At 42.5% G+C, this 15151-nt stretch overlaps 1 protein-coding gene across 1 annotated transcript in view; it reads right to left on the bottom strand.

Moving 5' to 3' along the window:
• RARB (retinoic acid receptor beta) overlaps positions 1–11539 on the bottom strand; it is a 319878-nt gene extending 308339 nt beyond the window's left edge. Inside the window, exons 1-2 of the mRNA XM_085051133.1 lie at positions 11499–11539; positions 2736–2831 (exon numbers count right to left, since the gene is read on the bottom strand). The gene's annotated coding sequence lies outside the window, so the exon portion shown is untranslated. The remainder of the gene's footprint in view (positions 1–2735; positions 2832–11498) is intronic.
• Between the last annotated feature and the right edge of the window lie 3612 nt (positions 11540–15151).

The following is a 15151-nucleotide window of genomic DNA, read 5'->3' as shown; positions in this document are numbered from 1 at the left end:
CAGTGTGCAGCGGTGCTTCATCAACACAGATCACAGCAAGGCTTGACTACCAACTCTACTACAGCAGACAACAATGAAAGCATTCAAGTACCTGGACAAAGATGCCCATGCCCTTGGATATCCAGGATATAGCTGGACGAAGGATGGAACAAAGTACTCACAAGGAAACCTGCACTATTTTAGATCAACTGTTGGAAACAACCTAGTTGAGTTGTTCTTGCCACAGAGAGGGAGAAAGTTACATGACAGTGGTATCAGGCTGCTGAGGTAAGATATGGGTGTGAGGAAAGGGTCACAGTAAGGCCCTCTTTTTTACCTCCTGCCTGGGAGATGCAGATTTTTCTTTCTGTGACCACAGAGTGGGCAAGAGGAGCATTAAATCATCTACAGCAGGCAGACTTCAACAGCTAAGTGGAAGCATGGTAACTAAAACCTAGCACTTTGCAAAGGCTACTCTTCCTTCCCTCTTCAGTGGTTGTATGATCCCAGCTTTACAAAAGTTGCAATTTTGTCAAGGTGACCCCTTTTTCCTAGGAACACAGGTTGAAAAAGATATGGGAATTTAAAAATCCAGATATCTTAACAGATTTCAACACAATTTCATTCATTTAGAAAAGGTAGTTTTCATTGTTTGAGAATTATCATCTTCACAAATATTGAGATCTGCTACAAAGCAAGTGAGAGATCCTCTTGAAGAAAAAGCAATACAAAGCTTAAAAACATAGGTATTTCTAAAGCCAAGTTCCAAGCACAGCTTGCTTACCCTACCCTAAAGACAGTTGACTTAACTCTAAATACAGTTGAGTATTGCATTGAAAATTTTTGGTGTTTTGCCTCTTCTTGTCAAACTGTGCTTTTTTTACATTTTGTTATACTGTCACTGAAGGAAAAAATGACAAAAAAATATATACTGGACTTATCTACCTTCAGATTCATAAGAACTTGTACCAAATGTATCACAACTCATGAACTTCTTCAAAGAATTCAAACAAGCACATGGAGTAGATGACCTTTAAAGGTCCCTTCCAACCCAAACTATCATATGATTTGCAACACTTGATTGTAAAAATCAGTCTGCCCACATGTAAGCTATCTTTTCAATAAAATATACCCATTTGAATGTCTATTGACTTAAAACAATTCAACAAATAAAAAGAAAGATAAGAGGTGATGCTTATGTTCAGACCACAAATTAATGCAGTTAATTTGACCACCAGTATAATTAATACAATGACCAGATAAGTAGAGTTAGAACTTCAAATAAACTTAATATGTAGTCACGTCAGGTCTAAAATTCCAACCAGCGCTCTCATTGAGAATAAATTACACAAAATGTTCAACACTGTATGCCTAAAAATTGGTGTCACAAAAATCATCAGATCTTCAGAAATTTAAGGCCAACTTACCACCAAGTATAGGAAAACACATTAATCATCTCTTTATTTCCACTGTAGAAATAATGTACTACAGGTGTGTCAGAAAGACCTTGATTTTAGAAAATAAGTGGTCTCTTTCCATACATTACCAAGTCTAACAGAGGCACATTTTTATTTAGGCTACATCATGCCTTATGGGACACACTTAGGAAGAGGAAAGGAGGACATGCAACTGGCATTTGAGACATATTGCCAGTGCAAAGCTGCCAAAAGCACACAGCAGGGAGCATGTTTTGGCTATCATGAGCAGAATAAGCATGCACTCTCTAACCAATGCCAGCTGGCATTTGTTTCCAAATACAGAATGCTCACTAGGCAGTTTAGAGACTGGACATACTCCTAACCTTAACCATGCTCCCATAAAAATGCGATGCTGAGATACCTCATTAACCATGCCTATCTCCTAGCTGACTGCCAAATGAGAAAGACTGAATGACACAGAAAAAGGATACATTTCTCCCTATGCACAAAAAAGTACTTAAAGTATATCCTAACATACTCTAGTGCTTACAGCAAAGGAGAGATTTTAAGAGTGTTGGAAGAAAATTCTGCCAGCATCTCAAAAAGCAGAAACACTGTCACTCTCTATTGTACATAGACAGAAAAAGTGAAATCCAGAGACACAGAGTACCAAGAAAACATAGCAATGTCTAGAAAGAGTGGCTGGCACTGTGATTATAAACTATACTATCATGTTTAATACAACCTCTAGCACTCCTCACAACAGACGCTCCCTGCTTTATGTGCTGGGACAGATTTGTGGGTAGAAGATTAATGTCCCCCTCCATCTGTTAATGACTATATAGGTCCCCTGGGCTTTGCACCAAGGGTACTTTGCCCTTAGGATGAAACAAGAAATGGGAATTTGTGTTCGTTACTACAAGTGCTTACTATTTCCAGCAACACTACCAATTGCTAAATGTGTATTATTTCAACTTTATCTACCAAAAACATATTTTATCACGGTAGTTCAACTGTGATTCCAAGTAGATTTTGAAAGAGATCAGTTAAAAGGAGAACAAACCAACAGGGGGGCACTTTTCACTTTCAAAGTGCTTTCCTGACACACACAGCCTGCATCGGCATTTGCCCTGTAAGTGCTCTATTCATTAACTTTTCACTAGAGTTTCAAAGAGACTCCATTTTTTGGATTTCCCTTTCTCTGTCACTGATAGCCTGCTGTCATGGGCCAAGCAACTCGAAAGGAAGAAATGTACCAGAGACTGCCATGCAAAAGAGAGGGCACTAATTAAAGTCTTCATTTCCTTCAGGGGATTCTGTGAGTGGATTTTAACTTACCCTTGTTAACTCTACCTTTGCTCCTGAGAACTGAAGGCAAATCAGAGGGAGCTTGACACCAGCATAGTCTTCATGGACCTAAGCTAGTTTGATATCCTGGAAGAATAAAGGGAAAGAACAGTTACAAAGTGAAGTCCTGAAGGAATGAGGCAAACATAGTCATCACCAGAACAATAATACTCAGGGCAAAATCACAAAAGATCCTAATGATATCTCCAATATCCACAAATGAGAAATGGAAACCAGAGCTTTGCTTCACTAAAGTCTCTGAATGTGGTGTCTCAGGTTCATTATATGCTTCCTTTCTTCCTTTTCACACCCCTATCAATTGCAACACTGACCTCAATTCCATCTCAAGGAACAAACAGTTGTCCCTGCCAAAATTCCCTGTAAGCACCCAAGGGAATTTCAGGGCCAGTCAACCATGTTTACATTAACACCACGCATATTCAATTAACTTCCCCCAGTTTAGTCTGCTTAACTTTGGAAAAAGCTGGAACACCTTTGCAGCTGAACCATCAACACAAGAAAATTCTACCCTCTTTTTAAAAAACGGAAATGTGATTTCAGTACATGACCTCTACCAATCCTTTTGATCCAACTGGGCACTGTTTCCGTCAACCCATTCCTGCCCAACAGGAAAAACAGGACAAGACAGTAGCCAAGATGGGAAAGAAAAATGAAAAAGTAACTGGTCTGTACCGTCCTTCATCTTCAGCAGAGAATCTCCTGGTCTCAAACACTACCACAGTGAACAAACTGCAGCCACAAAAGACATTTTTTTCCCCTTTATATCAGCAGCATTACAAAACAATGAGTCTTGACCCAACAAAGTGCTCTGCAGGTCTAGGCCTTAGTAGTCATTACTGTGAAAACACTTCTCTACTGGCTTCTCAAATAAGGAAATACTCTAAATCAATGATACACACAATATTGTTAAAATTAATTGTAAAACCCAACCAAAAAAACCCAGCCTGATTTGTACATGTTTTTTTTCCGTATCACAATCTTGTTAGAATCAACAGAGCTGCTCCCAGATTTCTCATCTGAATTTAGTGATATTTGGCCTTCTTCTTATGCTTCTTCAATAAGGCATGGATTCCACCTTTCACTTGAAAATTAAAGGAATCACTTTTCCTTTAATCTGTGTACAATGCAGGAAAACACATCCTGAGTATGATTTAAACACCCAGAGCAGGTCAAAGGGATTCAAACGTGCTAATGCTTCCTGATTAAGTCACTCTACAGTCCTTTTGGAAGTCTCACTTAGAGCTGAAAAGCTTGAAATTCAGTGCTAAAAAAATAGTGAAAAACATACAGTTAAGAATATTAAAGACAAAAGCAGGACTCAAGGAAGCAAAGGGACACAGCAAAGCACTGCAGTGTCCCTTCTCCATAGGGAGTACAAGATAGCACAAAATAGTGTATCGCCTCATGACACTCCTTTAAGCAACAGTTTGCTATCCTTAATGTTCCTCCCCAATTGCCATCCTGTAGCCTGCACAGGTAGGCAGGCCCGGGAGAGAAAAGCCACTGAAGTCTGTGCATCCTACAGAGCACTGACAGCAATCATTCAAGCTTTTATATAAGCCCCTTGTACCTCTGCAGAAAGGCCACACTCAATCTGGCCTCCAGAGAAAATACAGCAGCCTAGATTGATAACATCTACTTACACTGCTGCTGATTAGACCTGTACTGTCTCCAACAGTCTTTCTGAAAAGCTGAACAAGAGTCTTAACTTTTAAGCCTGAACCACAGCTAGCATATCTAACTCCAGTACTGATAAAATACATTTTATGTCAATTGCAAAAAAAAAAACCAACAACCCCAAACATATGTGTCTGGGGGAAGAGCAGGGCAGTTACTGTTGCTTATTTGCAGAGAAGGAAAGAGGAATGTATCATGTCTGCACACATACATACATAGATACATATGTCTTGAACAGGGGTACAGGATAATAAATACAAATTTTTGTCCACTACAGAATTTTCCACTCTGAATATAGAGACATCAACATATAAAGTTCATGTTATTTCAGAGAATTGTTTGAATGAATAACACTGGCAGGATTACAATTCATGTAACATAGGTCATGACTTTGGCCATCACTAATTCAAGGACAAAATGTAGTCTGAAGGCCAAGTCTATGGGGATTTCTGGTGACATCACCAAGACCTCACACAGATGCCCAAGACAAGTGCTGGTATTTTGCCCACCTTAGCACCAAGTTAGTTCTGAGAAATACAAAATTACTCTTTGATAAAGATACATTCAAGCTGTATGTTACAAAAAACAAATGGTCAAATGATGCCACAACTAACAACAGTGAGCAGCTCCATCAACAGAGAGTACTCTCATCACATCAGGCACAAAGGATGTGTCAACAATCAATCTCAGAGAGCTTCAGTATCCACTCTGTCAACAAAACCAAAAACCAAAAAACCACTTATTTTTTATTGAAGTATAAGAGTAATTTCAAATTAAGTATGTCTTATATACCTTCCCAGACTTGTGAAGAGCTCACCAACAGTACCCACAGCCAAGTCCAGCAAAGACTACCACTTGACATGTATTATATTTATTTGTCAGAGCTATCCTCAACACACAGCAGCAACACTGATTACTCAAGGCAGTAACACTGAAGTTGAAGCACTTTGCCCGACAGTTTAAATTTGTTCCTTTGCACGCGCTCTTTATCTATTTTTATTCTAAATTATCTTGGCCATGAGTACTGCACAAAGGATTCCTCTGATCCCACAAACAAACAGCTCTTTCCTCCTAAGAATGTAATTTAAAAGACTATTTAGCATAACTCTTAAAATGCTTAGTTTCTCTGTGGGAAATCTTCTTACAGAATCAGAATAATTTAGGCTAAAAAGGACCTCTAGAGGCCACGTCCTCCAATTCCCAGTCAAAGCAGTGCTGATTTCAAAGTTGGAACAAGTTGTTCACAGTCCTTGTCCAGTCAAGTTTCTAAATCTCCAAGGCCAAATCTTGGAACCTCCACAGACCTCAGGTCAGAGTTTAACCATTCTGGTTGTTAATTTTTTTCCTCATGCCCAGTCAGAATTTCTCCATTTTTATGTGACAACTGCGCCTCATCCCTCCTCTGTACACCTCAGAGAAGAACACTGCTTTCTGTTCCACAACAGCTGATTAGGAAACGGGAGGCAACCATTCACCTTCATCTTCTAATCTCCAGGCCGGGCAAACCCAGACCCCTCAGCACCTCCCTGCATGCCGTGTACTCCAGACAAGAACTGAAACAAGGTGGCGGCTCCAAGTTAAAACTCTTTAAATGATTCATGAAAATGCAAAAAAGCTTTTCACATACTTCGCCTTGATCATACAACATTGCTTTACAGGTCCCCTGACACAGAGAGGACCATCATTGGTACCTTACTTTCTGATCTCAAAGAAAGGTCTGAAGACAACCTCAGAACAGCAGCATAAAGGATTCAGCAAGATAATGCACTGAGTGGCATCTCAGATCACCTAAACACTCTGGAACAGCACTCTTTCCAGAGTACAAACAAAAAAATATCAACATTTAAAGCCAAGTTTAATGTGGTTTAGAATGTAGCTATACAGCTTCCTGCAGTCAACCCCAGAAAATAAAAGACATGTGATGCGTAACTTCTTTTGACTTTTCTTTGAACTCTAGATAGAAAGCTTTAAAGAATAGGATTTTTTAAATTAGTTACTTTTACAGTTTTTGTTAAAATATCCAAATAGTACCTAATGTTAAAATATTTACATGTACCAATTCCATGGGTCAGAACACCCTCTCTTAAAGAAAACCATTTTCTAATCGTTATTTTGAGATAGGGTGCACTTCATTACTTTGATGAAATGAGCAGTACCTGCCACTTGACAGTATTTATTCCAAAGCATTTGCAGACAATCTAGGCATAGGTCAAAACAGACACAAGAAGAAGGATATGTAAGAAAAAGAAGATCTGTTATCCTCACGGAGCTAGTGAGAGCACACTTACTTGCCTGGCAGCACAAAGCACGCCCTCACAGGGAGTGAATCAGGTTTCATTCAGAGATCCAAGGAAGTTAGCTTTCTATACAACTTCATAGGATGTTCCCCATATGCAAGAATGGGTTTAATAAAGATTTTATTTATTATTTACTTAAAGCTTGTCTTCTATTACTTTGCTACATATTGCTGCCATGGGGAGAAGGTTTTCGTATCTGCCTAGATAAGACCTAAAACCTCTGAATCATGACTGTCAAATATTCCAAACAATCAGCAGCCCCAGACCTTAGGATTAAGCTGTGCAAGTTCAAAACCTGTCCCCTAAGTGGACACTGCAGTTCCACCCAAGAACACAATATGTATTAACACTGAAAAATAGACACGGAATTATTTATCACACAAACACACCTGTATAGTCATTTGTGCATACTGTAAGCAAAATTGTGCATATTACACACATACCCCATACTACACACATAACCTTCAGCAATTTAAGAACAGTAGCAAACACCATTATCTGCAATATTCTGCATTCATGAGACAAAAGCCATGGCAAACACGCCAGAGCTGTTGCATGTTAACGGTGCCTCTTCAGTGAGCCCACTGCAACTCTGGAACTGCATGAGCACCCAGTCCCAAAGTGCCCTCCTCCAACTGCCCACACCAGCCTATGAACCAGGGGACAAGTTGTAGCACTGCATGACAAGTAAAAGAGGAATTAGTGCCCCTCCAGAGAGACACCCCTCTCTTGCACCCAGCACAAACCCGGGTCTGAAGTTTTACACATGACCTGGAAAGGTTTTGCCATCACTTGTCTAACAAAAAGAACAAAACCCACTCTATGTGCAAAGCTTTTTAATGCGTCCAAGACTGGCACTTTTATGTCTCCAGGTTGGGGTTTTTTCCCCCCTTCGTCCTATCCTCTCCATTTAGCTTACATAGAGACCACCTCCAGAGTGCCATGCTAATTAGCAACAGCTTGCACTCCGTATTAAAACTAAAAATAACCCCAAAAAACTCTAGTGAAAAGAAAAACTGAATGAGCTCATATGCATTTCATAATTTCAGTAATACTGGTGTATTTTAATTATACTTAAATAATTTTAACTCTGATCTGAGCAGCAGACTAGCTATAATTGCTGAAAAATAGTTATAAATGAGATGTGAGATGTGGTAGAGTCTATTGCCCTACAGACTTCCTATAAAGTGGTGCAAAAATATATATGGCTGTAACCAAAACTAATAATAATAAGCTCACTGTGTGAGGATAAAACAAAGAGTTGAACAGTGGAGAAATGTTTCGCTGGTGTAGCAAATAAATCCAAAACCTACAAAGTATTACTTCAACAAACTAAATAAGTATTTAATTAAATGAAGATATTTTCACTTTCACTAACATGAGTAGCTCCAAAAAATAAGAAAAAAACCCCACATTCCTTATTTGTGTATTTTGTTTGGCTATTTCACAATGGGCCTAATTCTGGTTTTTTATGTCTGTACTTCCTATATGTTCAGCATTTACCAACCTATCTACCTTGAATACAAACTAAACTATAGATTACAGAAAAGGAGAAGTTTAATGCCTCTTCCAGTCTTAAAGACTTCCCAGTACTGTAGCAAACAGAATAGTGTACACTGCTTTGAGGGAGAGAAATATGATTTAACTGACATTTCATCAGTGTCTTCGGAGTCAAAGATTGTCTCCTGTAATATTGAATATTTAATTAGAACACAACCTACAAATAAGAAAATATTGGACATAACTTTTCCCCAGTATCTTGCCTAAGCTTTAACAACAGTTTGCATTTGCAATATTCATTGCAGTAGACTCCATTATTATAATTAAGATCAGCTAAGCTGTTTTAAGGAATTTCAATAGCTACTGTCTCCTCCTAATAGATAAACAAGAGAGAGTCAATGATATTGAAAGACAACAGATTTAATGCAGATAACTTACAGAGTTCAATACTACAAAATATTACTGAAACAACAGGTTATTGGTTATTAAACAAGGCAAGATATTAAAGCCTCACGCATAAAGTAACTCTTAGATGAGAAGGGTTAGAAAAACTTCCACCATAGCAAAATGCACTCTGTAACCACTCATAAAAGCTGGATGACAATGGCTGGACTTTGTATTGTATCCCACTGAGGAGTGGCATCTTTTTTAATCATTGCTTGTATCATCTACTAGGAGGATCCCACCCTGGGTTGCAAAGTAATGGAAAATTAATCTTTGTCTTGAAAATACCTGTATTTCTTGTGTGAAACACCAGTAACAGCACAGATCTGGCTGAACCTACTTGCAACTCTGATTTTACATGTGTAAACCCACAGAAGTCAGCAGGGACTTAGTTTATGCTACCTACCCACCATATCCATATCGACAGAAGTGCGAAAATGGATGATCCCTTTCAGGCACACCTGGCTCAAACTCCTACTGTACACACCTACAGACACTCATAGTTAGGAATTTGCTGCGGTAATTCATTTATTTCTGCAGAAATGCGGATATGTGAGAACACTGAGCCTTCTACACCTCGCCCACACTAGAGACCCACTACCCCTAAAACAAGCTCTATCAATAAATCCCTTTTACTACTGACATAGACAAAATTACCTCAGAAGAAAATGATAAAGGAGTTCTTGGTGGTGTCACTCTTTCTACCTGGAGAGAACCCTATTTTCATGTGTAACAGAGACACTTTACCATACTGCTACTAGGGTGAATTAGCCTGAAAATGCAAGAGGACCACAAGACCTCTGCAAGAAGGTGCAAAAGACATGCAAGGTACCCCAAAGTGCAACCATCTGCAGTGCAACCACTTTGCATTCTTCACAAGCACACTTAGTCACAACATAATGACAACCCAGGTTGAGGCATTCTCATTTACTAACAATGTGACACTACTACACAAGGACAAATCCTGCAACCCTTCATCTAGCAAAGCATATTTTGCTGGAAGCTGACCCACATAAAAAGCTGAGGATCAACCTTCTCTGATCATTAAAACAGACACAGACAGATGCTGACACATCAAGCTCTTACCCAGAGCTGGGTTCATAAAGGAATGATTTAATTAATATTTTAAATCAAAACCAACTTTCTTGGTTAAAAAACAAAGCACACACTAACTCCTGATGCTCTTATTTTAAGAGCAATATTTTTCTGTTCAGTTTTGCTTCCAACTCTTCCCAAATGACATAACCAGAACTACAAACAAATGATGTCCACCTAGCAACTTCTACCACAATGACACAACTGATCTAAATTTACATTGACACCACTTTACCTTAAATCAGCCTCTCCCACATGCACAGGCTTTTGCACTAAGTATCCAATTCCTTCAGTCAGCTATAGCATCATATATAATTAACCTATGCTTGCTAAACTTCCTCACAAGAACTCTTCCAAGAGAAAGAGATGAAGAGCAGTCTCAGTGAATTTCCTCTCCTTGGACTGTTACTGTATTGTCCTGGTGGGCATCTTTTGGATCCAGGACAGTCCTTGGACAATAATATTTTGTGTTGCTCCATTAACTACTTTGTTTTCAGAATCCATGTTATTGTTCCCCCTCTCTCTTCAAAACACAAAGTTAGACCGTGTTTACTGCCAGTAATTTAGCCCTTCATATTTGGTTACACATAGCTTGCTTAATGCTATTAAAAGCACGTCTCAGCCAAAGGCAAAATATCAACATTATCCAAACCAGCAAAATTCTGCCACAGATTCAAACGACCAAACTGTCACTCTACATACAAACAACAATGTGCCACTAGAAACCATCAGAAATGCATAAAGAGCATCCCCCTTACCTCCTTGCACCAACGCCCGTGACACGCACACACACCACCGAGTCTTCTGCATTCGCTAAGCACGGATCACTCCCTGCCAGGCAGCAGAAGGGATCCCGCAGATCCCCACACCGCCAGCCTCACTCACCCAGAAGTAATCCCTGCTCCAGCCGCACAGCTCACTACCACCACGTCCCAACAATATTCTCCGGCGAGGAACGGAGCCGCAAAACTGAACTTTCACTCGCAAAAGGCGCAGGAGAGCCGCCCTGCACGCCTGCCCGGCCGCTGCCCGAGTTGCTGGGGCACAGGACTAGCGGGAGGTGAAGCGAGCAGCCGGCTGAAGGAAGGGCACCGCGGCTCTCCCTGCGCAGGAATCTCACCCGCAAGGCGCACATCGCTGGGGCTCTGCTCTCTCTCACCGAGCCGCTCTGCACAGCAACCGCTGGCGAGCCCCATCGCTTCGTTTTAACCACATCTGTAAACATCAAGTTTTTTGGGGTTTGGGTTGTTTTTTTTTAATTTTCCGCCTAAACAGCCGCTCATTCAGGCCAACGCCGGCCAGCAGGAGAGCAGCCGCAGCGGCGGAGGGGGTGCCGGGCTGACAGGGTCCCGAGCACAGCCCGGCGCTCCACGTTTCCAAACCAGCCCCCGACGCGCCTCGGGCGCGCTTTTGTCTGCGCAGGAGAAGGCACGGAGCGCCCGGGCGCTGCCGCCACATCACCGCGCTCCCGGGCTGCAGCCCAAAATAGCGCCCGTGCCGCCGCGCGTCCCGCCGGGCAGCGGGAGGACGCGCCCGGTGCCCCGCGCCGGCCCGCTCCGAGTTGCTGCGGGGGCAGCACGGACACCGCCGCGCCGGCCGGGACCGCGAGGGTGCAGCCGGCAGCGCGCCCCGCTCCCCTCCCCGTGTCTCCCCGCGCCGGACGCGGCTCGGCGAGCGAGGACACGACTCCCCCCCCCAGCCGCCGGCGACCCCGCTTTACCTCGGCAGCCTCCCGCTCCCGCCGCCGCCCCGCCAGTGCCGCCGACAGCGGCGGCGGCAGCCCCGGACCCCCCGCCCCGCCCCGCCCCGCCCCCTGGCGGGGCCGCGGGGGCTCGCGCGCCCCCTTGCCGCGCGCGGGTCCTGAGGGGCGCGGGGCGCTTCCCGCCCGCGCGGGGCCGTGAGGCGGGAGCGAGCCGAGGGGATCCCTGCGGCGCCTTTCGCGCTCGGCAGCTCCGCGGGGGCTCTGCGCGCCGGGCAGGTGCGGGGCGGGACAGGGCACGGAAGGTCCCCCGGGCTCGCCCCGCTGGTCTCCGGACGCTGCCGGGCGCTTCCCAGATCTTGCGCGGCGCCGCCCGGTCAGAGAAGTCGTGCGGCTGTCCCTCTTTCCACCCATCGCAAGGGACCGGGCTGCGGGACGGGTTTACCCCTTCCCGCCGACCCCTCACCTCAAGACTGCTCTGCGTTTTGACTGCTCTGCCCGCAGCCTCTGGATAAAGTTTTTCTTCCCTCAGACTCAGCCCGGCACCCTCTTGTGACACTTTCAGTGCCGATGTACCTCCTCTTTCCTTGGCGGCTGCAGCGACTCTCCATACCTTCTGCAGGTGTGTGGGCCCGACGGGGAGCGCAGCATGCAGTGAGAAATGTTAAGAATTCCTGCTAGGGAAGATATCCCAAAAGAGGAGAAAAGGTGTGATGATGTTCATGTGGACAACGGGCTCCAAGCCTTCCATCCCAGCAGCAGAGGAACTGACTGGGCCTTCAACATCCCCTCGGCTGCTGTTCATCTCAGCTTAGATACTGCAGTCTTCAAGAGTTAAAACAGGCAAAAGCACCCTCTATTCAGATTTTTGACAGCTGTAATGAGTGCAAGGAAGAATTATGTAAACATTATTAAGTGTTAATAAACACATGTCAGCATTAGGCACTCTTGTGTAGAAATGTTGGTAAAAGCCACGGCGAAAGCTTTATTCATAATGTCTTTTTAACTTTATGTAGCTGGTGTAATAGGGCCTGTGCATTGCTGTTGCCTCGACGGAAAATCATTACCCAGTAATGGATGAGCCAGTTCGGAAGGAGTGCCACTGGGATACTGCACACTTTCATTCAAAGATGCTACATATTAGAGGAAGTAGCAGGAGGCCTGCCAACTTTCCCAATTTAATTATTAAACTGTCAGTTCCTGACTCCTTGTTTCAACTTCCTGAGGCAACATCTGGCTGTAATAAGAAAAATAAATAAATAAAATAAAATTTGATCATTCACTCAGCAGCATTCTCTTTGCAATGTCCTTTTTACTGCAACTTTTATGAAAAGCTCAATATGGGGGATCCAGACCCGGCATCTCTCTGAACTATCCGAAAGCAAAGACAAGAACAGTTTCAGCTGTGATCCTCAAGGCAAGGCTGTGCAGAAGGCTATATCATATACTTGAGCCTTTTTTCAACGACTCTGGTGGTGTGCGTTTTAATCTTCCTAATCCTTCTTTTATTCATAAGAACATCAGCAGGTTTTTTTTTTTCACTGCATGAATCTGCATGATATGACTTTGGGAGATAAAAAAAAATCTTTTGCTAGCCAAGAATTTTTGCATTTTCATCAAACATTGCTTCAAAAGGATAATGTTGATTTCAGGGGGAAAAAAAAGCTATAAAGGATATCAGATTTAAATGCTACCAAATGTGAGCAAAACACGGAAGAGAAGTTTTAAAATATCTGGGACTGCGTCTTCACGTGTTCTCTGGATCTGTTTCATACGATGTGACAGCTTCAGCTTGCAATTTGTTATTGCAATGGCTTTTGGAACTGAATGCCTCTTTTTTTCGTATCCTCACTCAAACACACGCACACGCTTACAAAAATATGTATCTATATATGTACACATGCACACAGAGAGACAAATACAGAGTGACTCAGCTCTGCGTTCTACTTGCTTGATCAGTTTTCAAAGCTTCAGTACTGTTCCCTTGCCTTATTTAAAATGCCTAAAACCACCTTTCCCACATTGCTTATTTCAGTGCTGGGGTACAGAGCCTTTGACAAAGCTGGACCATCTATGCTGCTTTCTGTGGATCACCCTCTCCTAAAAGCTCTTCTGCAGGTCAGGAGGTCAGCCCTTCCATTAATCACCCGGCAGCTTGGGATTCAGCATTCACCCTGCACACAAGTCCTAGGGAATCCTAGGAGACCTTTTTCCTGGTGGTCACTTGGAGCTAAGGAAGGAAATCAAGATCTGGAGGCTGAGGTCCTGCAAGCCCAAACCACAGTGAGATGGTATCAGGAATGATGTGGGGTGAACACCATCGCCCACACACTGCACAGCACTTTGGTCTGCCCCATGCTATGGACCGATAGTTGTAACAACTCTGCTGGTAAGTACTAGTAGCTCCAATTCAGTAGCTCCAAGTATGTCTCTTTCCCTAGTGCTCCCAGAGAAAGCACTCCTGATTTTCTCCCTTCCATCAAGAAGTCAGGTATAAAGATCAGAAGAGTCTGAAGTAAGTGTTGCTGTCTTTTGGGCTTCTGTCAGAAATTTGACATTAGATCCTTGGTTTTCTTCCTCAGAAGTTTCCTTCTTCTTGTGGCTTGGAGGAACTTTTGGAACATTTTATTGATTTCTTAGCTGCTCTCCACTGGAACTCCTCATAATTCCTTGCTTCCTAAGGCTTCCTCGGGTACTTTTTCTTTTGTATCCCCAAGTTCAAGCAGCAGCAAATCTAACTATCCTGTTAAGTAGGGCAGCCTTTCTTAAATCGTCAAAAGAACTCTGGATAATCCTTTCATACCTGTCTCCCATCTTCAAGTGAAATGACTATGCCTCTTAAGTTGTCATAAGATGGAATTGAATACTTTATATAAATTCTATTCAAGATTCTCCTGTTTTCCCTACAGTTCATGACAGATCAGTCAGACTCTTCCTTTAGACTGTAAAGAAGAAAGAAAATAGCGAGAGGGGAGAGTGTTCAAAGTGGATTTTCTGGTCAAATTCTATTTCTACTATTTGCCAATTCCCAGGCCTATGGCTCAGATTTATTTTTAGAAAAGCCACCTGAGATTAAAAAAAAAAAAAAAGAAAGAAACAAATCCTCAAAACAAAACATTTCAAAATGCTCTAGAGCAAAGCAATGTTTCCAAGACAGCTAAGACTACCCTGTGACCAGATGCAGCTTTGAAAACTTCCATAGTAAGTAGAATTTGAACTATAGGAAGGGAAATTTGTACTTGTGTACATTAAGGAATCTATCATCAATTTCCCTGCTTTTTGCTCAGGAGATTCCTTTGAAAATTTCTGTACTGAATATGAATTCAGAAGTTAAGGAGAAGCTATGCAAAAAATGAGCAAATCCTTTATGAAAAGAAGGTCAAAGAACAGTTTAACATGGAGAATTTCACAATCTGTTGGAGAAGGTCAATTACATGATGTATAAGACTACAGCAGATGTATTTGTATATTTACAAAAGTGAAAGCAGAAATTAGGGTCTTATTAAAAGTAGCAGCTGTTAATTGCCAGCCTCACATACAGACACATTCTTGGAGAGGCTGTTAATTAACTGAGTGAAAAACTAGAAGACTTTCAGTTCTGAGTTACTTGCCATGGCCTTTAGAGGTTTGGTGAGAGACTCTGATTCCCAGGTGGATCCCAAGCTGGATAATAT

The sequence above is a fragment of the Lichenostomus cassidix genome, chromosome 2 (genome assembly GCF_008360975.1).
Source record: "Lichenostomus cassidix isolate B80296 chromosome 2, HeHo_3.0, whole genome shotgun sequence".
Taxonomy (NCBI): domain Eukaryota; kingdom Metazoa; phylum Chordata; class Aves; order Passeriformes; family Meliphagidae; genus Lichenostomus; species Lichenostomus cassidix.
This window is presented reverse-complemented; position numbering and strand designations above follow the sequence as displayed.